The sequence below is a fragment of the Amblyomma maculatum genome, chromosome 1 (assembly GCF_055883805.1).
Source record: "Amblyomma maculatum isolate TAMU_Amacu chromosome 1, ASM5588380v1, whole genome shotgun sequence".
Taxonomy (NCBI): domain Eukaryota; kingdom Metazoa; phylum Arthropoda; class Arachnida; order Ixodida; family Ixodidae; genus Amblyomma; species Amblyomma maculatum.
Window position 1 is genome coordinate 500,884,023 of NC_139344.1, and position 24,852 is coordinate 500,908,874.

At 45.2% G+C, this 24,852-nt stretch overlaps 1 long non-coding RNA gene and 1 pseudogene across 2 annotated transcripts; one reads left to right on the forward strand and one right to left on the reverse strand.

Moving 5' to 3' along the window:
• Positions 1-715: 715 nt before the first annotated feature.
• On the forward strand, positions 716-10,338 carry LOC146210330 (uncharacterized). 2 transcript variants are annotated; one of them, XR_014708955.1, is made up of 4 exons: positions 716-1,018; positions 2,908-3,023; positions 5,983-6,161; positions 10,166-10,338. It is a non-coding gene; the product is annotated as an uncharacterized LOC146210330 (long non-coding RNA). The 2 variants fall into 2 exon arrangements; XR_014708956.1 differs by lacking the exon at positions 716-1,018 and adding an exon at positions 1,425-1,465.
• Positions 10,339-11,013: 675 nt separating this feature from the next.
• LOC146210331 (uncharacterized) lies at positions 11,014-13,787 on the reverse strand (annotated as a pseudogene).
• Positions 13,788-24,852: the final 11,065 nt, after the last annotated feature.

Genomic DNA, 24,852 nt, shown 5'->3' on the forward strand with positions numbered 1-24,852 from the left:
ACTGTGCCCTCCTCACATACAATTGCTGCGTGCCAATCTACAAACACAGGCGTTTCTCGCTTCGTTTTATGGATGAGTGACGCACTTGGCCCATCGTACACGACACGCACACAGGCACGTAGAAACACGGCTTATTTATTTACAAACACGGGGGTTCCTCGCATCGGCTTATTAATGAATGGCACGCTTGTGGCCGATCGTACGAAACGTGCGCTCGCGCGCTGAAACACGGATTATCTACAAACACAGATGCTTCTCGCGTGGCATGCTTGAGGCTGATCGTACACGACCATAGCTTCATTTGACACGACATGCACACGCGCACGTACACAGCTTGTCACACGCCATGAAGCTTCTTGGTGTTCCGACGGCAAGGCAGGTTGCTTCAGTTGTCACTTGCAACGTTGCACTCAGAGTATCACAAACGTTTACACATATTATACGGGTGCGATAAAAAATCAGCTGACCGGGGATTGCCAAACTCACCGTAACAAGATTATCCCTCTCAAAGCGCGCCGTCTGTAGCTTGCAGTTTAGTTCATAATTTTACCGCTGTCGATTAGCGCTGCATACCATATACTAAAATAATAGAAACAGAGTGAGAAATAGTAATTGTTTCTAATTTTGAACCCATTAGCTTTTAAATAATGTTAAAATATTGATTAGTGTTAAAAAGGCGTAATATTATAAATAGTAAGCCATTCGAGAAGTTAATAAATAAAAAAAGATGAGTGAGTAAGAGACACTTAACGGCCACTTGGCGAACCGGTCACGAAAAATGTGGTCGAAAAATGGGCTTGCGACGTAGGTGGGCGCAACGGCCGCGGCAGCCGCGATACTCTCTGTGTACGCAGCTTTGCTGTTTGCAAATACACTGCTCGTAAGCTTGTATGCTTGTATGATGTACTTGTACGGTTGAATCTGAAGATGGCCACTTTTCCCGGGCGCACGTCCAGCGTCTTCGGAGCAAAGTAACGACGTAAGGACGAGCGCGGTGCTGTCATCACTAGCAAAGCCTGTGAGTATTTTGCCCGTTGGTTTGATTTTCCGCTCGCATTCCATTCTTGCTGGGCTCTAAGGTTCAAAATGAAAAATGAAAAATGAAAAAGCGAACCTGACACAGCGCATTGTACAAATGTGGAAATTACAGACTTTGGATCGCGCGTTGCGGAGTGAAATGCACGTGCAATTTCTCGAGCGACCGTTGTGGGCTACACTGAATGAGCAGGGATTGATTTTGACAGCGTATGAAGAATAAAAACGGAGAGGGGCACAGCTAGTTTACAGCGCGTATCTATTTATGCAGGAACATGAGTTGTTGCTTCGCGCTTCTTGAGAGACCCCCAGTGAGCGATTCTGAACACCGCGTTGACGATAGCCACATATAAACCCCAAACGCGTACAACTCGGCTGCTTGTGAGGGCTCGTACTGAGAAGCAGCGTGCTAAATTCGACTCGATATAAGGTGAGGACGAAATATTTTGTCAGGACGTGAACTCATTTTCTTTATTTTGAAAGAATGGTGAGTCGGCTACCTCCGGAATGATTTTATGGAAGCAGTAGGTTTTCAATACAACTGCAGCTGGCACCAGCTGGCACTTGGTAACCGCGGTTACCAGAACTTTGTGTTTTATTTACTGCTAACATATTTCAGAATTCGTATGTTTATAATTGGAAAAATTATCCTAATAATCGTAGTAATTTCATTCATAGTATGCACCTTAGCATTGGCTCGTGGCTGTGTACTATAAACTGACGGGTGCACTCTCGTGGTAATGATTTGTTGCTACACTACGTATATATTTATTTGCAAACACTGAAACATGGAATTCTGGGCTATGGGCAGGTTTACACATAGGCATTATACGTAGAAAATAACGGTAGGTGAGAAAAAGGATTATGACAAAGGCCTGAACCAAATAGCACAAAATTTAATTATGCGTTCACCTTTGGAGATTAATTTATTTTAAGACTGTGCCAAACTAACATTAGTGTAGTGTGCTGGTTCCAGTTAACAAACTATTAGATTTTGCTAATCTCAAGGAAGTGGCGTTTAGAGCGTAGAAAACTACTTAAGCAACTGCGGTAAGGTCTCGACAAATGCCTGGCACATACAGGGTTGCTGCACAGTTTAAAAGATCACTGAACAGGGGTAGAAGGGGAGCCTCAGATCTTAACCCAAGCCAACGTTTCGACAAGTGGATTTGTCTTCGTCTAGCTGCCCAAATGAAGACAAGTCCTCTTTATAGAACTGGGGCTCGACTTGCAAATTGAGGCTTCCTCTCAACCTTTGTTCGGTGCTCTGGCACATACAGGGATACAAAAGAAAAAATTCACAGTTCAGAGTTTAATGCGGGGAAACAAGTTTAAGGCCATGCGGCACATTAGTAGTACGCCACGCAGCAGCCTGAAAATAGAGAGATTTAGCATACCGTGATCCGTGATCCGCCACCGTGACACTCTACCGCTCATGGGCGGGGCGTTCAAGCTGATTGGTTCCGATGCGTCAGGTCAATGTGCCGACATCACGTATGTGGAGCCATCTATCGGCATCAAAGTGATCTGGGCATGCGCAATGGAACGCGCGGTGGCGGTCCACGGTAGCGGATCGCGGATCACGGTGTGCTAAATCTCTCTATTGTCTTGTAATAACCCCTGTGTGAATGTGAAATTTGAATTTCCTTGTAGGGAGCCAGTACTAATGCTTTTAACTATCTTGCTTGAGGTTAATTTTCTTTATCGACCCAGCACGTTGTCTCTCTGGTATACTGATATTGCTGCAGGACTAGAAAAACTTTATTGCCATATGAAATATACCTTTAGGTGCAGCTATTGCCTTGTTTAGTTTTATTTCATCTGACATAAAGACAAAAAAATACACCAATTTTACCATACATCTTCATGCAGGTGTTAAAACTTGGCATCTGATGGAGTCCGTCTCCCAAGCTTCATAGCTGGATCTTTGTGTAACAAAGACTGCAGGCATGGTTCATGCTGGAAGCTGCACTTTCCAGCCATTCAAGGTCTGCACTGCATGGATGCTACTTTCATTTCTGGGCACATCGCTACTCCAGTCTGTAACATGGTACAGTGCCAGCTGACCGGACAGGGCTGTTTTGCTGGGTCATTGTTATTTGTACAGGTGTGTTATTGTGAGCCTCAATTGCATCATGTATGTTTACTGGATTAATATAGACATACTCATGTTACTTTTGTTAGGGCCATCAGCATGCTTAACCAGAATGCTCAACAGTGTGCCCTAAACTGACGCAGGCATTGCAAAGTGTTGGCCACTGGAGCTGAGACAAGGCCTCAGCATATTTGTGGTGGCTGACGACAGCTGGAGTGCAGTTTGATACAAGTTGTTTTCGACTTTCTGAGGGAGTGCACTCTTGACGAGGCTGTAACGCTGCAACTGCATTTTGCTCGTGTCTGCAGCCGATCATGTTACAGTTTGCTTATCTAGTCAACCTTACATGCTGTGTGTGACTGCTCGTGCTCCTTTTTTTTTTTCCTGCTTGAAACAAAGTTCAGGAAAGGAGGAGCGAATGTGGATTCATGATGTTTATAAAGTTGAATGACAAATACATATGCTGGCTACAGTTCAGCTTTTTGAGGCCAAACTTCTTTATTCTCAGGTTCATGACTTCATGAGCTTTGATTCTAAACCTGAAATGTGCATGAGCAGTCACACATCATGTCAAATTGCTAAGCAAACTTCGTGTTTTCTGTGTGCGCATGTAATTTTCTTAGTGTGTAATTTTCATCTGACTACTCAGTACACTACAGAATGCTTGCACGTTTGATGTTTTTCATGTAAGTTATTTATTGAAACTGAGGGGAAATAGTCTCTTCCCGAATAGTACATATCAAAGGTGAAACTATAGCCTAACAGAAAAACACACTCACATGGAAGGCAACAAGACACAAAGTTGACCAACAACTCATCCTTATTCCAGGGCGCAGACGAATATAAACGTGAAAGGGAGAGGGAATGTGGGGCATTATTAACACAAAAAAATGACGTGCGTGAGATTAAAAGCTAAAACCAATGTGAGGAAACGCGGCTGAAACACCAGCGCCGCGATAACAAAAGGGGGGGCGGTGGGTGGAACGGTGATGGCTGGAGACACCAATGAGAGCCAACTTAGTCAAGCACTAGGGTGCTAAAAACTTGTACAACTGTCCGAGGTATTTCTTCTTTTTGACGAGTGCCACAAGACAGTGCTGATGAAGATCCCCGTAGTCATTAATTGCCACCGCTTCCAGCGCTGCCTGCATTCACTGCACATTCTTGTTGTGGGCTCTCAATGCTTGCAGTGTTGAGACAAATGCCCCCCTCCCGAAAAGCATTGTTGGAATACCTTGCGTGCTTCTTTGCTCGTTCATTATAGCACCTACCAATCTGTTTTACGTACACTTTACCACACTAGATGGGAAACCTGAAGCCAACACCACTTCACAACCACGCATATCGCACCTGGGCACCTTTTCAATATTATTAACCTTTGAGCACATTAAAACGCTTAGGGGGGCATACATCTCAGCACTGCAACCATTGCAAGCCCACAGGATCTGCCCACTGGTGCACGAGCTGACCTGCTTGGCTAGGAAGAGCACCCAGGTAACTCAAAACGTGCTGGAAGCAGTGGCAATTAATGACTATTAGCATGGCCTCTGTGGCACCTACTGAAGAAGAGCAGAAATGTCTTGGACAGTCCTACAAGTTTTTAGTGCCCTAGTGTTTGACTAAGTTGGTTTTCTTGTTTGTGCTTCTAGCCGCCCCAACCTCCCCCCCTTTTTTTGTTGTCGTCGCTTGTGTTTAGCCACATTTCTTCACGCATTGGTTTTAGATTTAATCTCTTCCAGGTTGGCCTTTTACAGCACCCATGTTCATACATTTTCTTCTTTATATTCTGCTCTTATCCTGCGGCATTCACTTCATTTATTTCATTGTGACAACTGAGTGCATTTTTCGTGTTAACGCCCTTCACTTCTTTACCCTCTTCCTTTTGCTTTCATATTCTTCTGCATCCTTGAACAAAGATTAGTTGTTAGTCAGCCTCATGTACTTTCGTATTCCTTGTGTCTTTTTCTGTTAGGCTATAGCTTCAACTTTGACATGAAACAACTAGCTCAGATCTAGATCATCCTGGAGTAGTAAATGTTCTGGCTAAAGATTTCATAATATACTCAGATATTTCGAGCTGTTTTTAAAAGCTTAAAAATGACACCCTGAACTGAAAAAAAAAAAAAAAAAGAACTAAATCGATAATGAATGATTTTGTAGTGACAAGTTCTTCATGCATAATATAGAAGTACAGCTCATATTCATTTTTTTTTTTTCAGAAATTTTAAAGGTTATTATTTTTTGGACACTTAGCTCCCTGACAACTTTCTTGTGTTTGACAGCGAAGGCTACACAAGAAAGGGAATGAGTCCAGCCTTTGTGTCCATGCCACTGACAGTGGGTTGTTCAGGGGAGGGGTGATGAGGGGAGGTTGAAAGGATGGTGCGGGTTTTTTGCTGTCCCGACAGTATGGGGGCAAAAGCCTATTTCTTTCCCTTTCTTGTGTAGCCTTCGCTGCATAGCCACTGAGTTTTCCATGAATACAGTTGTACAGTAGTCAGAAAAATTCAAAAGGCTATCACATGATAGGATCTTTAACCCCTAGATAGGGAAATGGCTTTTGACTGTAGTAAATGCTGCAAATTATAAAAAAAAAACATTGAGAGGGTCAAGCATCCAGATGCATTCAACATGGAATGGCCATAAAGAAAGGATGTGTTATTATTGTGGTTACTGCACTGTTCTGTCAGAATAATCTCGGGTTCTTCCTGTATGCATTGTAAGTGCACATTATTAGCTATGCCTATAGAAAAGCTGCTACATTATGAACCCACTGTGCATGGCATTTTCAAGCTATTAAGTTTTCTGTATCATTCTTGCAATGTGCCTGAGAGCCACCTTTATAACTGCAGGTGTGGTTATGGCTGGGCTGCTTGTGCCACTCAACACCGATTTGGTCCTGGAAATTGCTGGAACACCTTGGATGCGTGAAAGAGCTGCTGTCCAGAGCCTAACTGCGGCAGCCTGTTGCTACATTGCAGGCTCAACTGCCATGGAGCACACCATGCCATTTTAGTTGACATATTCAAAAGTAAGTGAACTTTCCCAGTAGAAATTCTATTATACTGAATATATTTCCAGTATTTTAGGATATGTACTTAGTACTTAGATCATCTTAGCGTGAGCCACTTTGGTGCTTTAAACCCCATGAACCAAGCAAGGCTGAATTTGAGAAAGATGGCTTCAGAGTGTGAAAGAGCACTGAAGAAGGGTAGAGGAGAAGCCTCAGTTCTCAAGCTGAGCCAGTGTTGTAACAGGGGGACTTGTCCTTGTCTGGGTAGCACCATCATAACTAGCAGGGTTTAAATGCAATTTTGCCTCAGAGGAACGAAAGCTAGGGAGGGAGAAGAAAGAAGCAGGGCAAGGAGTTAAAGAATGTTTCCTCGGGGTATGAATTTATGAGTCTGGAACCGGTGAACCCTGTGACCTGAAAACGAAAATAAAAAGTGGCAGTAGCAGAAAAAGGTATAATTCAAGGTAGATAATGACTCAGCATTTAAAGCAGGTTTAAGGGGTACTCCTGACTTTTTTTTGGGGGGGGGGGGGAGGTTGTTTTCGTAGTCCGGTTTGAGCGAAGGACCTGCAGATGCTCCCTTCGTCTGATGCGTGCATATGAGTGCATTGAGACAATTCAGTAAATGCTTGGTAGGGTAGTAAAGGAAACAAAAAGATAGTGTGGCTAGATATTGTTAATTTTCGAAAGGAGCACGAGAAAGTCTCTGCTTGCAATGGAAGTCGGCATCGCAGTGTAGTAGCGCAGTCCAGAGTCCCATCGTTCCGTGCGGTGTGCGCCACCAGCAACGACAGGCATTGGCATTGCCATTGCATGACACATCTCCAGGGATTGTTGCCTCATGCTGTTGCGCCTGTATGCGCAAAAGCATCGCTGCCGCTCGGCGATGCCTCCGCTCGCCACTTCGCTGTAAGCGGGTCAAGCTCTTCGTGCACTTCGAGTAATGCGGCTTAAAATGAATGCGTTTGGGTCGGGACCGAAAGATATTTCGAATAAAACGATATCGTTATAACGAGGGATTACTGTAGTGCAAATATCTCGAAAGGAAAATTAGAATTCCTTACATACATTCCCTCTGCACTATAGCTAGTAGGGACAACACTCCCATAAAGCATTAATTGTACAGTTTATTTTCAGCATGTGTAAAATTCACTACCCCCCCCCCCCCCCCCACTTCTTCAGACAACAGCAAAGCTGCAAGTGTTTTTCTAAACACGTTTCCTTGTCACCACTGCTTTGGCTCCACTTGAATCCTTTTCTTCAGATAATGTCTCGCTAGGCAGGTGTAGTCTACTCTGATTTGCTTTTTTTTTTCTATTGTCCTCTTCTGGAAAGCTCAGTATTCCCCTGTGGCCATATATCTTGTTAGATCTCTTTACGATGCCTGTCTGTACCCTTTCAAGAAACAGGTGTCATAATCCAACCTGCTTCAGGTGGTTATCTTGTAGCTTATCCTGCTGCTGCCACTCTTTATTTTCGTTTTAGGTCACCTTGTCACAGGTTGCAGGCTCATAGAAATTGATACCCAAGGAAATATTCTTTCACTCCTAGCCCTGCTTCAAGCTTGCATCTGTACAAGACATGGCAGAACAGAATTTGTCAAGGTACATGGGTGCCTTCAAACGTTATTAGCACTGACTTGGTCTTTCTCATCATTCAAGTGGAAAGGATCGTCGCATGCCGCGGTTGAAGAGTTTATAAATGTTCGGTTTCCGAAAGACCTTTTCCAGTTTCGTGAATTACGTCCCGGTACGAATTCACGGGGGCCATCATGCAAGATTGGATGATATGAGTTTTGGCTTGAATGAATAACGAGGTAACTGCTGCTACCTTTTGCGCAGTGAATTCGTTGGCGGTCTTCAGAAGGATGACATTCTGGTGGTACTTGATTTTCAGAGTTCTTTCTAGCCCTCCCTCTTCCCTACCTGGCTTTCGTACAGAAGCAAAGGTGCATTTAAACCCTGCAGTAATGATTGAACTGCCCAGATGAGAAGTTCTCTTGTCAAAATATTGGCTCGGCTTGCAAACTTCAACTTGCCCTAGACCATTCTTCACAGCTCTTTTATAAACCAACCAGCCTACTTACTTTAGCTTGCGTAGCCATATACTATAAAAAAAGATGTTCACTCTGTCAAGCAACAATAAATTGTGGATTGAGGTGAAGATGTTTCTGACATAGAGTGCTGCACCACTGTCAGGCTAAGTTAATGTACACCTTCTTTAGACCCTATGCAGCATTTTTGAACATCAGCTTCTGCCTAGTGCATGATATGGAATTTTGTAGGCCGTGCACCAGCCTTAACTTTGCATAATTTTGAGTGTCTGCTGCAATAGTCTAATGTGACTAGTGGTGGTGATCCACTTGGTCTGAAGCAGCCTCAGTTGTAATGCCACACCTTGCATTGACAAAGGGGCGGCACCTAATGTCTGCTGGCTGTCTTGCCCGTGTGTGCAAACTGTTCAGCTATGGTATACAAAAGCACATAGAAAGTTCTGTTGAATTAAAACAAACATGGAATGCATGTTTGAAATGAACAATACCAAATAAAGAGGCAGAAGTGAACTGTTTTGTGACTATATTTCAGCAATCCTTTGGCCTTCAGTTATGACCAATACAATAGTTAAGCAATTAAACATACTTATGCAAAAAATATGGTTCACTGCATTTTCTACCTGTTATATCACGAGATGTAAGTTTGGTTTGGCTTTTTAGGTTTAATGTCCCAAAGTGGCTAAGGCTATGAGAGACACCATAGTGGCGGGTTCAGGAAATTTCGACCACCTGGGGCTCTTTAATGTGCACTGATATCGGACAGCACAGGGGCACCTTGCTTTTTCCATCCATCAAGAAGCGGCTGCTATGGCCCAGATATAAATATAAAGTGCTAACCGCATGAGTGACACTTCACGGCGGTGGGCTGAAGGCGCGCGTCTTTGGAGAAAGGCCGCGGCGCTGCTCTAGATCAGCCGTCGTCAAACTGTTCTCTCTCATTCCTTCCGCGCGTGGCTCGAAAAACGTCGCGCATCAAATTGCCGAGGGTGGTGTGATAGTCTTTGGGGAAGGACCAGTGAAATTGGAGTTCGATGTACGATGCAGCTTCCCTATACTTTTGCATGGAGTTTTCAAGGGGATATTCCACGAGTTTGATGGAACCATAATTCGAATTATCCTGGTTCAGTTCTAGTCATCTGCGAGTACTTGCCAAATCTACCATATCCCATCATATTTTTCGTTATTTTCCTTTTCGTTGTCTAGATCTGTTGTTACTGCCTGTCCTAAGTATATGTATTCTTGCTACTTTTAGTACTTCGCTACCTATTAGTAAACTGCTATTCCTTCCCGAGGATGTAAAACATTACTTCTGCCTCCTGCGTGTTGATCTTTAGACCTACCTTTCTGTTTCTCCTGCCTAGGTCATCAATAATTTTTTGCAGTGGGTTAAAATGTTAAGCATGGAGGTCGAAAGCAAAATGCAGTTTCTCAAAGCGAAATAAACTCAGGACTACAGAAATTGAGAGCTTGTTCGAGAGGTAGAAAGCGAGAGAGTGTTTACCAGGTTCGTTGACGCCGGCATCTTTGAAACTCGAAACTTGGGCTGCACTGCTGGCTGGGCATCTATGCAAAGCATCTACCAAGCGAGCTGCGCAGTGCTGTGAGGAGCCAAATTCTTTCAGCAGCATGCACACCGGTGCCAGCATGTTGCCTCTCCCCCATCTCCTCTGCAGGCCATGGTGTGGCTTATCAAGTGCATGCCTTTTAGAGGCTAAGTTATAGCCTTGACTCAAATTTGTGTGACCTGCTATCGAAACGTCTCCCCCCCCCATCTCAAGGGGTCCAATGGCTGAAAACCACTGTTCTAACATGCACAGTGCTACAGGGCTGTGTCAAAATGGAACTGCCATGTTTCATTTTGCTATTTTTGTGTACTACCACTTGCATAGCCATATGCAAGATCTATTTGTGTATGGCATGGGCTGATGAAGGAGAATTGAAAAGATACATGTGTTTTCTTTTTTTTCAGATTGTCTGATGCAGTACATAGCAAAACATCCGAAAACAGATGTGCCTGATGAAGTACAAATTCAGTCATGCCGTCAACATCTGCGGCGCTTCTTCATTGAGGCCAGCCGGCAAGGACATCGCAGGAAAATCTCAGTTGCCGATGATTCCAATAAAGCTGGAATCTGAGCTCGACTTTCTATATGCTGCTTATTCAGTGCGTGCTTCAGTAGGTGAGCCATTTCTGCTGCTACCTGGATGCACAGAAGCTGTAAGCTTGCATGCTCAGTATATCACTTAGCAGGTTAGCAAATACAGCATCGGCTCCTTAGCCATCAGGGAAAATAGGGGCACGACCAGCATTCTGTATTTTCTTCACCAATGAACTGTAACTATATGTGGTACACAAGATGACACACCATTCAGTGTGCTGTACCACGGCCGGTCTCGAGGAAGAGCGCACTTCTCTTCTCTTACGGCCTCACCTAGTGGGGTCTGTTTTGACCTCCCGCCGCACCTCGGTGGGGTCGCCACCGCCCCACTGCTGTGCCTCTGCTACCGCCGTTCATGCGCAAAGGAAATGCACTCGCTCTTTGTCCAGCCCGCGTCAGATGCAACCGGCAGGTCCTGACGTTTCACTCCTTTGGTTTATACAAAGATGCCATAATCAGCGTCTAAGATTTATCATGTACGAGGAATAAAATATAGTCAACACCCCTTGTCCTTTAACGAAGGACAAGCGGTGTTGACTATAATTCTTGTCCTCGTAGAAGAGTGTACATGAGGCTGCTTCTTTAGCTAGTTTCAAGATAGTGCAAGCGTCACACCCGAAGTCACCGATTAACTTATCAGTGTATTCATCGACGTAAGCTAAACCTGAATATGTGACAGTGGGTAATGGGATGACAGGAGATGCCGCCACAATTCCTTCATTTCTTCGGTTACTGATTGCGGCCAAGCAGAAATGATTTCTTCGGCATCGACGAAAGCTGCCTTGATTTTGCTCCAAGATGAAACTTCCGTCTTGACAACGTGGTCAAGTGCCGCTGTTACGGCCCTTGCGTCTAGCATCTCATTCTTTCCGCACATTAACCTTACTTTCCCTAAGAGAGCCTCAATGGGGTCACTATTGAGTTTCCTGGTGAGGGCTGAGCCGACACCATTCCCCAGGAGGTATTCTAAAACTTGTACAGTAGACTCGTGATGAACAGAATTCCTTGAAACATTTCCTCAGTGAAAGTTCCCTTCTTTAATGCTTTAGAAGTTTCTTGGGTGCTTTATAAGCAAGTGAACTCGTTTGTCAGCCACTGCAATTGAGTATCACCTGCTGCGTCATTTATTAGCCTCTTTTTACCACTTACAGCACAAGTGGTGTCATGAATATCAAACCATTCCTTTGTTTTTATGAGCATAATATGTAAAATTTCTTTAAAACAGCATTTTAAAATAATGTTTAAATACAACGCATTTCCTAATATATAAATTATAATAACATTAAAAACTCAACCTTAGAGTCTACTTTGACTGTTATGCTAATACTTTATATCATGCAAGCATTATGCAACTCACATTACATTTTTATGAAATTATTTCCATCTTCGGTGCTATATATGGATGGTTTCGCATCTAGCGCTGAAAGAGTTTTGCTGTTGCAGAGGAGTTGCTGTAATGTTAGCCTTGAAGAAGCTTCAATGTGATCACTGCTGATTTTTTTTTTTTTGCATTTTTGTGCAGGCTTGGAAAAAATTCGGATTGAAATGGGCAAAAGTAGCTAACATGCTGCAATGTATGTCATATATGCTTCCGAGCGTCCGCTGAGCGACAATGTTTTTTATATAAAGACTGTTCACATGTATAGTACACTGACGACATGCCACTGCAGCATCTATTCCGTGTTCTTTCACTTTGGGGCTGCACTCACCGTGAAACCCGCGAGCGACAACATGAAACCAGGCAGAAGCCACCCGGTGCCGCTGAAGCAGATGCGGAGCGAACAGTGAGCAGGTCGCGTGCCTTGCAGCGGTGGAGAGCGTAACTCGAGGAAAAACGTTCCCATTGCTCCCGCGGCTATTCAGGATGCCGGAAGAAAGAGCGCACTCTCTCCCTCGAGACCGGCCGTGGCTGTACATACCTACCTTGCTATCCACCATGCACACCATAACGACCATGCGCACCATAATGACCGTGCACACCATAACGACCATGCCCACCATAACAACCATGCACACCATAACAACCATGCACACCATAACAACCATGCCCACCATAACGACCATATGCCCACTACCATAATCCACCATGATCATGGTTCCATCATAACCACCATGAGAAAAATTTCCGACAGGGAGTCCACTGAAAACATCTGCAAACTATTGCGCTGCTGGGTACAACTGGTCGACATGAACTGTTTCTACGCGACAAATAAACCCAAGGCTTTCAGCTACTGAGAGTCAGGGGCACATTTTGGTCAACCACGAAAAAAGTCTCTTTGTGAACTTTGTTGTTAGCGCGCAAATGTAGCGAAATTCGTTTAGGCCAGAGTTTTGTGGCCGAAGAACGCAGTTAACGTTATGCGACATTCTCGGTGGGGCTTGTTCGGCAGCTTGCAGACATCCTTACTCGAGATTACACAGCAGTTCGCTCCTGTATCCAGCTTGCATGTGAATGGGCGTCCTTCAATGTCAACTGTCGCGCTCCAATGGTCTGAGGCTACAGCGCCGACGGTCAAAGTTTGTAAAATGAAATCACAGTCATCCGCGCCTTGCAGTTCGCGCAGTTCCTTTTTTGACCCTTGTTATGACGGGGCGCAGATGCTTTTCATGCTTAGGCGAAGTGATTACGCCCACCGCACTTTGTGCAGTCCTTTCCTTGGGTCGGACATGTTACTCCACGATGAGTGAAATAACCACAACGACTACAAGGTCGCTTTCGCGGGCCGACTGCATGGTCTACTGCGTCGCCTGCTGTTTCGGTGCCTTCGCTGATTTCCTTAAATTGTTCCTTTCCTTGCTCGCGGGCTCGGCATATTGCGAATGTTTTCTCATACGACGGGTTTTCGGCTACAAGCGTTTGCTGTAAACACTTGTCCTGCACTCCCAGGGTAATGCGACTGCGGAGCAAGCGGTCTTCCAAGTCTCCGAACTCGCAGTTCTTTGCTAGCAGCCTTAGGTCTGTCAGCCAGTCGTTAAAAGGTTCCCCTTGCTTTTGGTCTCTCGATCCAAAGCGGAACTCATGAAATGTCAAATTCGTCGATGGTTTGTAGAATTCCTCAAACTTTTTAAGTAAAATGTCGACGTTGTTCTTGTCCTCTTCGTTGTCGAATTTGAAAGTGCTATAAGTTTTCCTTCCGTCTTCTCCGATTGTTACAAGTAACGTTGCTGCTTGCACTTCGTTAGGCTGTTTCCTTAACTGGGTGGCCGTAGAAAATAGCATGAACTCACTTTTCCATGCAGTCCATGCGTCTTCCGAGGTATCCAATGGTTTCGGGGCCGGGAGCAGCGTCGTCGGGGCGGACATAGTGAATGGGCAACGCTGCCACCATGTGCACGGCCCCGCGTCGGGTGATGAACAACTTTTATTCCCGATAAGAAGGCGTATATATAGTGTGCTGACGCATTGAGTCATGCGCAGATTAGGTTATAGCGAGTGACGTCAGCCTTACTCAGATCTGCTACAGTATGGAACAGCGAACGAGGGAGAGAAGAGTGCGAAATGATAATTTTTCCTGTTGCAAACCCGGCCGCCAGGTGCCTGGAGTGCTAGGCTGGTCGACGCTCGCGCGATAACCTTCAAATCGCGCTCGACGTACAGCAACATCATTCCCACGGTTGTGCCAGCCCTGCAGCGGGCTACCGGCGGTCCTGTTTCACCACGTGGGCTTTTCCTTATCGGAACCGCGGACGTGACCGCTCGTCGGGGACGGCCTCTGCGGGTCGCTCCCCGTTTTTCGGCCGCTTCTCGCGGTCTACGGACTGACTCTGCGAGCCTCGCGTAACACTAGCGAGGCCTAGCACCGGCCGCGCCCTGTAGTGGCCAGGTAGGAGGTCCCCCGCGGGCATGGTGGGCTCCACCTCGCCTCCTGCGGGCTCGTCCTCGGGACCGACTTCGCGTGCGGAGAAGCCGCGACGCGAATCCCCGGACGACACATTGGTAGCGGAGCCATCCATTGCCTACCGAACATCGTCGACCAGGTCCCGGGTCTCGGACCACGGTGAAGCTACAGTGCCTCAGGCCACGCAGGCGCAACCTATGTCATCTATTACTACAGAGCCACTTGTTACCTCTGTCGATATTCCGCAGAATTTGCAGGCCGGCACTTCGGCTGCGGTCGGCCCCAACCTCTAGGTTCCGGTTTCGGGCGAGAAGCCGCAGGCTCCACTTGATACTCCTGCAGTGGGCTTGGTCCCGCACGAGATCCCAAACCTTGGCTTCGCGGCAATGATGCCGTTCGCCGTGGTCACGAAACACCATGAGACCTTGGTGAACTACTTAAACGCGCCTGAACACAAAATTGGCATTCAGGCACAAATTTTCCTGATGAACCTGTTCGGGAAAGTCATAGACTGCTGCGCGCACTACCAGGCGCTGGCATCTGACGCCCGAGGTCGCGCGGACATCCTGCGTTTGATGTGGTATGCGGAGAAGCGCGACTCCGCCGAGGCCAAGGCACAGGCGGAATCGGCGGAGACTCGCCTCAGGGCTGCGCCGCCTCCAACTCATCAGTCCAACTTTGCGGAGATCCTACGGGGCTCGACCGGCAGCAGCGACGCCCCGGTCACAGCTCAGCAGCGGCCGCAGGCTCAACCATCGGAACAGCGGCAAGTGAACCATGTTGCCTTTCTGACATCTACCGCGCCGGATTCCGCTACGCGGGCACAACAATCCAGACCCTTAAGGCAAATATAAATCCAGAAGAAGCCGGTATCGGACCGGTTACGCTGCGGCCTACACCTAATGGTGTTACGGTATTGGCAAGTGATAGGGACACAGTCGCAAATCTGCACCAAGCAGTCCAAGATAACGAAGTTACTATAAACGTGTTACGGGTCCGCGTTGTGGATCGCCGCCGTCCCCACATTAGACTATGGGGCGCAGATCAAGATGTATCGGACGCCGAGGTCATAGGGAACATCAATGCCAAAAACCCTGGCGTAAATCTAGACCCGCAGACCACAACGCGGCGATACACGTTTAAGGTTCGAGACGGAACTAAAACACGCATATCTATGGCACCAGACGCCTTTTCATGTGTATTAACAAAGGGTAGGCTTACCGTTAGTTGGTCGTCGGCGTTAGTTGCGGAAGATCTGCACGCACCTATGTGCACCTTCTGCGCAAGCTACGGCGCAATTGCCGCGTAAGTGCAAACGCGGCATGCACAAGGTGTGCTGGAACACACGCAATTACAGACTGCACCGTGCGCGCAAATGAGTCCGCTGTGGCGTGTGCCGCAGGGCCGGACGGGAGGGGCAACCGCACAGAGCCCCAGAATGCCCGATCCTGGCCGCATGTCTTGCGCGCTTAAGATCTAGGACGGATTATGGCAACACTTAATCTGGGGGGGAGCCGCTTCCTTTTCTTTTTCTCTTCTAACCGACGAGTTCTCTGCACTTACCTGTGGAAGCTCGTCGAAAACCTTCCTTAATCAATTCCCTTCTGCCAAAGCATAACTTAGAAGCACCATTCTTTTCCTACTATTCTTTTCAACACTTCTTCGATATTGCATTACGAACCTTACTGCAACTTTTAGTAAGGTAATGTCAACTGGTGCTTTTGATTCTTTTTCTCGCCAGTAAAAACATTTTCCCTTGAGGACTGGCTCCCCTCTTTTCCTCCATCGGGCCTTATGCCACTCTACAGTTGTGTGTTCCTTTTTTCATTCAACACAGATCTAATTCTGAAGGCACAGTGTGGCTGTCAAGTGCTACTAATAATGGGGTTTTCCATATCTTCGAAGTGGCTGTGGATGTTCCCACGGGCAGGGGTTTTCACATTTCATTTATTTTTAAATTAGATTCAGGCGCGTCACATTTGACGGCTTCATTTATTTATGAATCATTAGGTAGGGACGTTGGGAAAGGGCGTTTCATGGGAGAAATATATCGCCTGTTGGGGACTTCTTCCAGCCGTGTCGGGTGATACTGCACAGGCTTGTTTGCTATGCAAACACACATAAACCAAATACAGTGGTATCTTTTGTTTTCTTTCTTTCTTTGTTTTTTTTCTTGTTCTCGTTTTTTTTTACTTTTCATTTTCTATCTCAATTTTTTCCTTTGTTGCCACTATATATGGTCCTACTATACTTTTTGGAGGAATTTTCAATACAAAGGGTCACAGCATTTTTACAAATTATCAGAACTGTATTTGGTGTCAATAAATTAAAATGACAACTGACATATCCTTTTCATTTATACAGGTAAATTTAGATCAATGTAAGAATGCGACCCCAGTATTAGTAGAAAGTATTACAAATTACAATAATGATTTTGCATTAGTATCAGACCGTTACACATTTGGTGATAAAATCATAGGAATTACTCCAAATTGAATTGTCTTTGCACATACATCTAAGCCACGCTGTGCTATAATCGAAACGAACACGCGATACGATATGTTTCCCGTTTTAATAACTACAAGAGTGGTAGCTGTTGTATGCTCATCAACCACCGTATCATTTTTATTAGTCAGTGCCTACGCACCACTGCATTTTCCCATGTCACCTACATTACATCACATAACACATGCATTAACACTCACGCAGGACATGCAGGTCGTAATTGGGGGGACTTTATTGCAAAACATGTCTTGTGGGGACCACATCAGTCCGACATACGCGGTAGGGAACTCTTGCAATTTGCAATGGCATCAGGTTTAATAATAATGAATGACCCATGCATCTCCTCCTACCTACACAAACCCGTACACAGACAGTTGGATCGACGTGACCATGGCATCATCACAGTTGATGCTTTTGGGACCATCATGGCACGTATCTGACACCATCACACTTTCAGAGCATAAATATATAACAGTACAATTTGGAAACACGACCCGAAACACATAGCCCATGACTAACACATCTAGGAACAACATGAATATTAAAATCCATATCAAAATTACGATTTTTCGATGCGGTAGTCGGTGCGCAGCTAGGTTCGCCGGAGGCATTAGAATTTGTTGTAGCGAAATTTTATACAATCTTTCAACGTCTAAGGCGAAATAATTTAGTTTCCTGGCCGCTCCGTCCAAATTCCAAAGCCGCAAATTCTAATAATTGGTGGACGGACGAATCGGCAATTGAAAAATCTAAGGTTAGGGCACTCCTCAGGCGATATCAAAGAACAAAAGATTACTTATTGCGGGAACAATTCGACAAAGTTTATTACGAGGCTTTACGAATATACAGAAACAACATCGCAAGAGTTCGAAACTCCGAAATGAGGAATATTGCAAAAGATTCCTTAAAATCGAACATATTTGGACACACAATCAAAATTGCATTTTTAAAATTACAGGCGCCGGTCATTCTCCCTCCATTGCAGAGGGATGATGGCACATTAACAACATTCACATTAGAAACGGCCCAGTTGTTATTAGACAACCAGGTAGCTTCAGACAATAGTCAGACACCCCATTACATTCAGAGATTCGAGCTCAGGCGATGAATTGCAATTTAGGAGGTCCCGAGGATGTTCCCTTCACCTACGGTGAGGTCCACCTTGCTGTCTCCAGGGTGAAACGGGGAACAGCTTCGGGACTGGATGGAATTACACCTAGAATAGTTCAAGAATTATGAAAATTAAAGCCAAACTTTTTATCTTCATATTTTCTTCCGCCTTACATTTGGGACATTTCCCCTTGGTATGAAGGAGAGGAAGAATCCTTTTTCTCCCCAAGCCAGGCAGACCGTCAGAGGTTACACCTTCATATCGACCCATAGTAATGAATTCTACACTGGGAAAAGTGTTGGAGCGCCTCTTGAACGGGTGACTGTATCATTTCTTCGCAAGACAATCTTCTTCACATCAATCAATTTGTATTCACGAAACAGAGAGAAGCAGTTCATGCTCTCCACACTCTGATAACCAAAATTAGAGATATAAGAGCAGAAGGGCTACACGCAATAATCAATAGACTTCCGGGGAGCTTTTGACAGTGTCTGGCATCCCCTAGTCCTTGCATCGCTCGGGCAATGGGGATGCCCGAGAAACCTCTGTGCTCTGCTGCGGTCGTTTCTATCAGACCGCGAGGTGGTGCACCGCTCCAGGGCGGGAGACGCGGTTCCTTGGGCAGCCCACAGGGCTCTCCACTGTCACCGCTTCTCTGGAATATAGTGGTGCGTGGCTTGCTAGAGCTGCCGATGCCAGAGGGCGTGTCGCTCCTATGCAGACGACGTTGTCGTTCTTTTGCCTAGGGTTCTGCAGACTTTGGCAGAGGATGCACTCAGACGAGTGACGACATGGGCGGCGACGGCCAGGGTAACCATCTGCGCTCAGAAGACGGCGTGCGTCCTGTTCTCGCCTCCGAGAAGAGGCATGGGGCGCACGCCACCAACCGTTCACCTGGATGCCGTCTGTCTTAAGTTCAGACCGTCTGTCCGGGTGCTCGGAGTCTTCATAGACCGCACTTTGTCGGTCATGGCGAATATCTGAAGGAGCGTGCTGAAATGCTTGCTGCGCGTCTTGGAACCCTTTTGCGCATGAGTGGCACGCTGGCACCGGAACAGCTCAGAAGGCTATACCGTCAGGTCATTCTGCCAACTCTAACTTACGCCTCCCCTGTGTGGTGGACTGAGTGTCCCCACTCGGGACTCCGTGCAAGATTGATAACTGTGCAGCGGGCTCCGCTAATGGCGTTGGCTGGAGCTTACTCCGCAACAAGCACGAGGGCACTTCAAATTTTAATGCATGCGGCTCCGTTGCAGTTTGACCTTGATAGGTTAAGCGCGGAGTTTAGATTATTCGTATTGCGATACATGACATTCGACCAAAATTCATATCTTGTCTCGGAGATAGTGTCTCCTTTTAATGAGGCCCTTCAACATCCGTCGGTAGTAGTTTCTTTTGGACATGGTTGCGGCAGCGGCGAACGCGTCGCTACCAGCGCTCCATGTCTTCACGGATGGTTCCTATACTTCCACGGCTGCAGGTGCTGCATCCGTAGCAATTACACAAACTGGCCGAATTTTGTCAGTAGGCCGGTTTAGGGTCGAATTGGCAAACAGCACGTATTGCGTCAAAAAAATAGCATTTGGAGAGGCATTGAGGTACGTGAAGCATCAGAATGGACGAACACCTGTACACATCTACACGGACTCTCACTCCTCAATGCCCTTCCAAATTATTCCACATTAGACCCACAAATTGATACTATCAAACAACTTCTAAATACGGTCGCCTCTATTCGCACAGTAAATCTATTTCATGTCCCAGCTCATTCGGGCGTCGTAGGGAATGAAATAGCTGACATAATTGCATCCAAAGCATATAAATCAATTCGAATTCGATATTCTGCTAAATCCAAAAATTCCGTACGTACGGCATTGAAAAAATCAGTAAGAGCGAAATGGCAGGCCTGGTGGTGGGACAACAATGAGAATACTTTATAATTGAATACCAAACGTATTTAACATACCTCAAAATTTCCCTCCGGCGAAGCCGTTGGTTACTTTACTAACGGGACACGGTCGCTTCAGGAAGTATTTTAACCGCTTTGGACTCGCTACCTCGTCGGCATGTCCATGCGGTTATGCCTAGGGAGATGTGTTTCATTACTTGACATCATGTCCCATCATATCACATTTGGTGTCTCGACTACCTAACATTCTGCGAATGACCAACCAACGGCCAACTGGAGACGTTGGCTTGGCGACAAAAGATGTTGCGCGCTATTAATGCGCATAGTATCAGTGGTTAGTTCTAACCTACCTGACTACACACGAACACAAACACGTGAAATGTAGCTGCAGTTTTTCCTTTTCTGGGGAGGGTCATTCAGGCCATATGAGGCAGACATCATGTCAGCCCTCTCCGGAGTGGAGAAACGCAGCTGTTACCATATCAGATTGTTGATTTTTATTTCCGTTTTAACTTTTTCCATAATTATCAATTTCATTACTGCTGTCATAAGTATTCTCTTTAATATTATTTATTTTTCATCACTTCTTTTCTATAATCTAAATATTGTACATAATTTGTACAGAACAGCTAATGTATATATATAAATATTATTATTATTTCCTTCTCCCAAATAATATGTACATATAACTTCGATTGTATTATGTCTTGTACGTCTTGCTCTGGCTTTTCGCCTTTTTTTATTAGAGATTGCAGTTCACGAACCCAGCCTATACCTGCATCTGCATAGATCTACGTTTATTTGGATCCTTTTTGTGTGTTTTTTTTTTATTTATTTTCTTAAATTTACCTTATCATGTTATCAATAAAACTTAAATTCTTTTTATTTAATTATTTATTTTTCTTAATTATTTTATTATTATTTTTATTATTTCTTTTCCTTTCTTTTTTGCGTGTGTGTAAATTCTTCGGGCACTTCTATTGAAAAAAAAATATTAAATTAAACCAGCTCTGCAAGGACTGCCCACCCTCTGCTCGTTGAACCCTCAGGACATAGACGCGTTACCATTCCCAATTTTATTTCTTCAGTTGGCTTTTTCCACCAAATTAAACTTTTTGCTGACTGGGCCCAATTCATTTTATTTTGATTAGCTTAAGCCCGTTAATGCTCCGCAGGTGTAGGCATTTTCTCATTCTTTTTTATTTTTTTTATTTATTTTCTAACAGTGTCAGGAATGAGACTGAACTGGGAATTGGGGTTAACTGTTGCTACACAGCTTCCATCCTGCTTCAAGCCGGGTACGAAGTAAGCAGTCTCGTCAGCGATCTAAAGACGCACACCCCTACCTCTGCGGCCATTCGGGGTTTCCGGAAATCTGACCATTATACTATGGGTTGCTGTCTGGATGTTGGGTCCCACACATGTTCTTCAGCTGCTTTCCGCCAATGCATGATGGTTATCGTAGTAACTGCGGTAACGGAGCACAGGGATGTTAAGAGTCCTCTGAACGCTCCTGTGCACATCTGCTATTCATTACAGACGTCTGCTGTGCTGCATTGGAACTCTGCTTCAATCTTTCTGCGCACTTTGCATGTAGAACAGCTCATGAATGAAGGCACAGATGTCGCAGTAGCCGACGTGACCTTGGTATCTATAGTGGCTGCATATTAACGATAGTCTCCATCAAGTTATAAATTCCCATTAAATAAGGTGTCAGGTAAGAAGACATGATATCTCGAGTTTGCTTGCTTGGAAATCAAGGTTGGAAATCTAGATAAGGGTTGCTGGAGAAAACCTGAGTAATCAGCAATTTGCTGATGGCATCTGCCTTGCTATGCACCTCTGTGCAAGAATTGCAAAGGATGATGAATAACTTAAAACACAATGGCAGAGTTAAAATTAATAAGCAGAAGATAATATGTTGAAGTAATGTTCAAGAGCCTAGGAAAACAACAGTTTAAAATAGGTAGCGAGGTGCTGTAAATGGTAAAAGAATGTCTGCTAATGAAAGGTAATGGCTGCAGATCAGGCCAACGAAAGGGCAATGACTATGAGGAACAGATTTGGATAGAGTGTATTTAACAAGCATTGTCAGATCATTGATGGCAGCATACCAGTGTCCCTCAAGAGGAGAGTATGCAGGCAGTTGCACCTTTTCGGTACTAATCAATGAGGCAGAAGTGTGGACTAACAAAAACTGCTAAATTGACTGAGGTCAATGCAGAATGCTATGGAATGGAAAATGGCAGGCAGGTTAACAGAGAGGGAGCATGCAAGGCAGGTCAGGAAACGAACGCAAGTTGATGACATTCTGGTCGAAATGAGCATGGGCAGGATGTGCAATGTGAAGGCAAGATAACAGCTGCTCCTTAAGAGTAACAGACTGGATTCCAAGTGAAGGCAAGCGTAGCAGGGGGCAGCAGAAAGTTAGGAGGATGAAATTAAATTTGCAGTGGTCAAAGGGACACAGCTGGCACAGGGCTGGGTTAATTGGAGTGATATGGGCAAGGCCTATGCCCTGCTGTGGGCATAGTCAGGCTGATGACTTTCAAAGGGACTGAGTACTGCTAATTTGCATTATGACTATTGATTACACATAATGTTTGTACAACATCCACAGCTTGCAGTACGGTGCTTTTGAAAGTGCTAAGTCATGCCAATTTCCCTTACGACTACAAATCGTGACTATGACAAGTGATGACTTTACACAATGTTTCTATAGCCTCAACGCCTCACAGCACGCTACTTTTTAAACAACTGAGGCATGCTATGTTGCATTATGACTACGAGTCATGTTGCGACTATTTGTACATCCTCCCTCCATACATGACAGTATGGTGCTTTGGAAAGCTCTACTGTTAAAGGTATGATGGGATGGAGTTTCTGACACACAGACGATATATTACGCTCATTTACCTTTTAATTTTTTTATTTTCCTGAGTCTCTTTGGGATGTTAAACCCCACAAACCAACGAACCAACCGAATTTTTTTTATTTGTGATATGCCAATACTTAGTATCGTCAAGCATTACCCTTTAATTGTGAGCATTTTGACAGCTTTAAATACCCTTTGCCACATTTTTCGAATATATCAATTGATAAATTTATCAATTAAGGACTCATTTTCTTAATTAGCATCATCAAGCCCTGACTTTACATTCTGAGCTTTGGAGTTGGACACTCTTGAACTCCTTTTTCAATTTTTTAATTTCTTCAACTCACCAATTATTTTTCTTAACTCATCATTGTCTATCATTACCAATAAATCATCAATACTAAACCACAAATTACCATGACAGGACTTTTTATGCAGCCCCGATTATTTCCGACACGCGGTGCAGACTACTACTACTACTATTGTGCCGATGGCTTTTCGTCCAAACGAGCTGTATAAGCTATCACTTAATATTCACTGCAGAGCGCAACTACAATTTCCTGCAGTTGAGCAGTGAAGGAAAAGTCTGGCCTCCGCAGTGTACGAGCGGCAACTCTCCCCTGCATGCAGAGCGCCAGTTAAGTAGGGGACCAAAATGGCATCTTTAGCTCAACTGGTAACACTGGTCTTTAGCGGGCGGCGATAAGTGCCCCTTCAAATGCCTTAAGCCGGGTGCCGTGGCGCAACATGTAGGCTCTCTAGTGCGCCACATGTTTCATAATGCGCCGCACAACAAACGTCGTCGTGCCCAGGAAACAGCACCATGCTATCACCGCTGCCGACCTTGCCTCGTGTAAAACTGCAATACACTCTCGCGTTGTGCAGTAACATCATAATACACCATATGCACCTGTCACCTTGCTAAAGAGAGAGACCACAGCCATGCCAGACAGGTTGCCAAAACCATTGAACGAGAACCATTGAAACCATTGCCAAGAAGCTTACCAAGTGCGTAAACGAGCCAACATCGAAGAGGCAGCTGCGAATGTGGCTGCGGCCGATTACAACACCCGTGAAACTTGGTTTAAGGATGGCTGAATCTCTACATTTCTTTTGTGCACTATTTTTTCATCTGTTTCTCTAAAAACTAAAAACCATGCAGTTGACAATGATTTCTTTTCATTTATCAAATGGAGATGCAAAACAGTATATAATGTGACAGAACAGTGCACGAAATTTCAATTGGGTGCCATAGCCACTGCAATACATTGTCTGTGAACTTCTGACTACCACCAAGCTTCCAGCACGTCTAATGCGCTCTGCTTTGGTTTAGAGCGAAAGAAAAAAACACCAGATTTTCTTACGCTGCTCGACTTTAAAAATTGAGCTTTTCTTTGTTTCAGAAACTGATATACAGCACTGTCTTGCCCATGGCTTCAGACTCCTCAATGACACTAACCACCCAACTGTGCAAATTAGAAAGTTAATTAAACAGCTTGGCTTGGTTTAATTTGCGGGGTTTAAAGGTATACTGAACAAATATCCAAGAATATGAGACAGCACCACAATTGCATTCTTAAGACATGATTACACTAGTACAGACATATCATTCGGGTTAGTTTTTAGCGGATGGCTTTATTTTTTACGTTTACTAAGCGGCCGCCGGGCCCCAGGCAGCACGCTCCCGACTGGTGTGAACGTCATGGCCCCACCGCCGTCGCCTCCGCACAGAGATGCAAGAAGCTGGGGTGAAGGGGGGGGGGCAAGGCGCTTGCTGGGCGAGAGAGCGGATTGTTTTTGGCGTGCAGGTGAGAGGGCCAGCGCAGGAAATGCACAAGGCTTTCTGCAAGCTTTGCGCGCATGGAGTGTGGAATGCTGCTGACGAGGGAGGTCGAGGGGGATGCGTACGAAGGGTACGTATGGAAGGATGAGTAATGTGCGGCATGGTTGAAAGCTGAGCCCTGAGTCTGCCATCCCGTAGGAACACGAGGAGGAGTTTAAGGGTGCGTTCAACTTTATTTAAAAAAAAAGAAGTCCGTCTATGTGCCTCGCGAGTGCCATGGAAAAAGAAAAAATGATCAGGTGCCTTGAGCGGGTGCGATCGCTCGCGATGGGGTGGGAGGCATGATGGAGGCGGGTAAATGTGAAATAATATCCAGGTTTGTCAGAGCTTTCGCAGGAGGCCGCTAGATGTGTGGTTTGAGAAATATTCATAAAAATACACTTCTTTTTGAGCAAACTGGTTCATTTTGGCTATA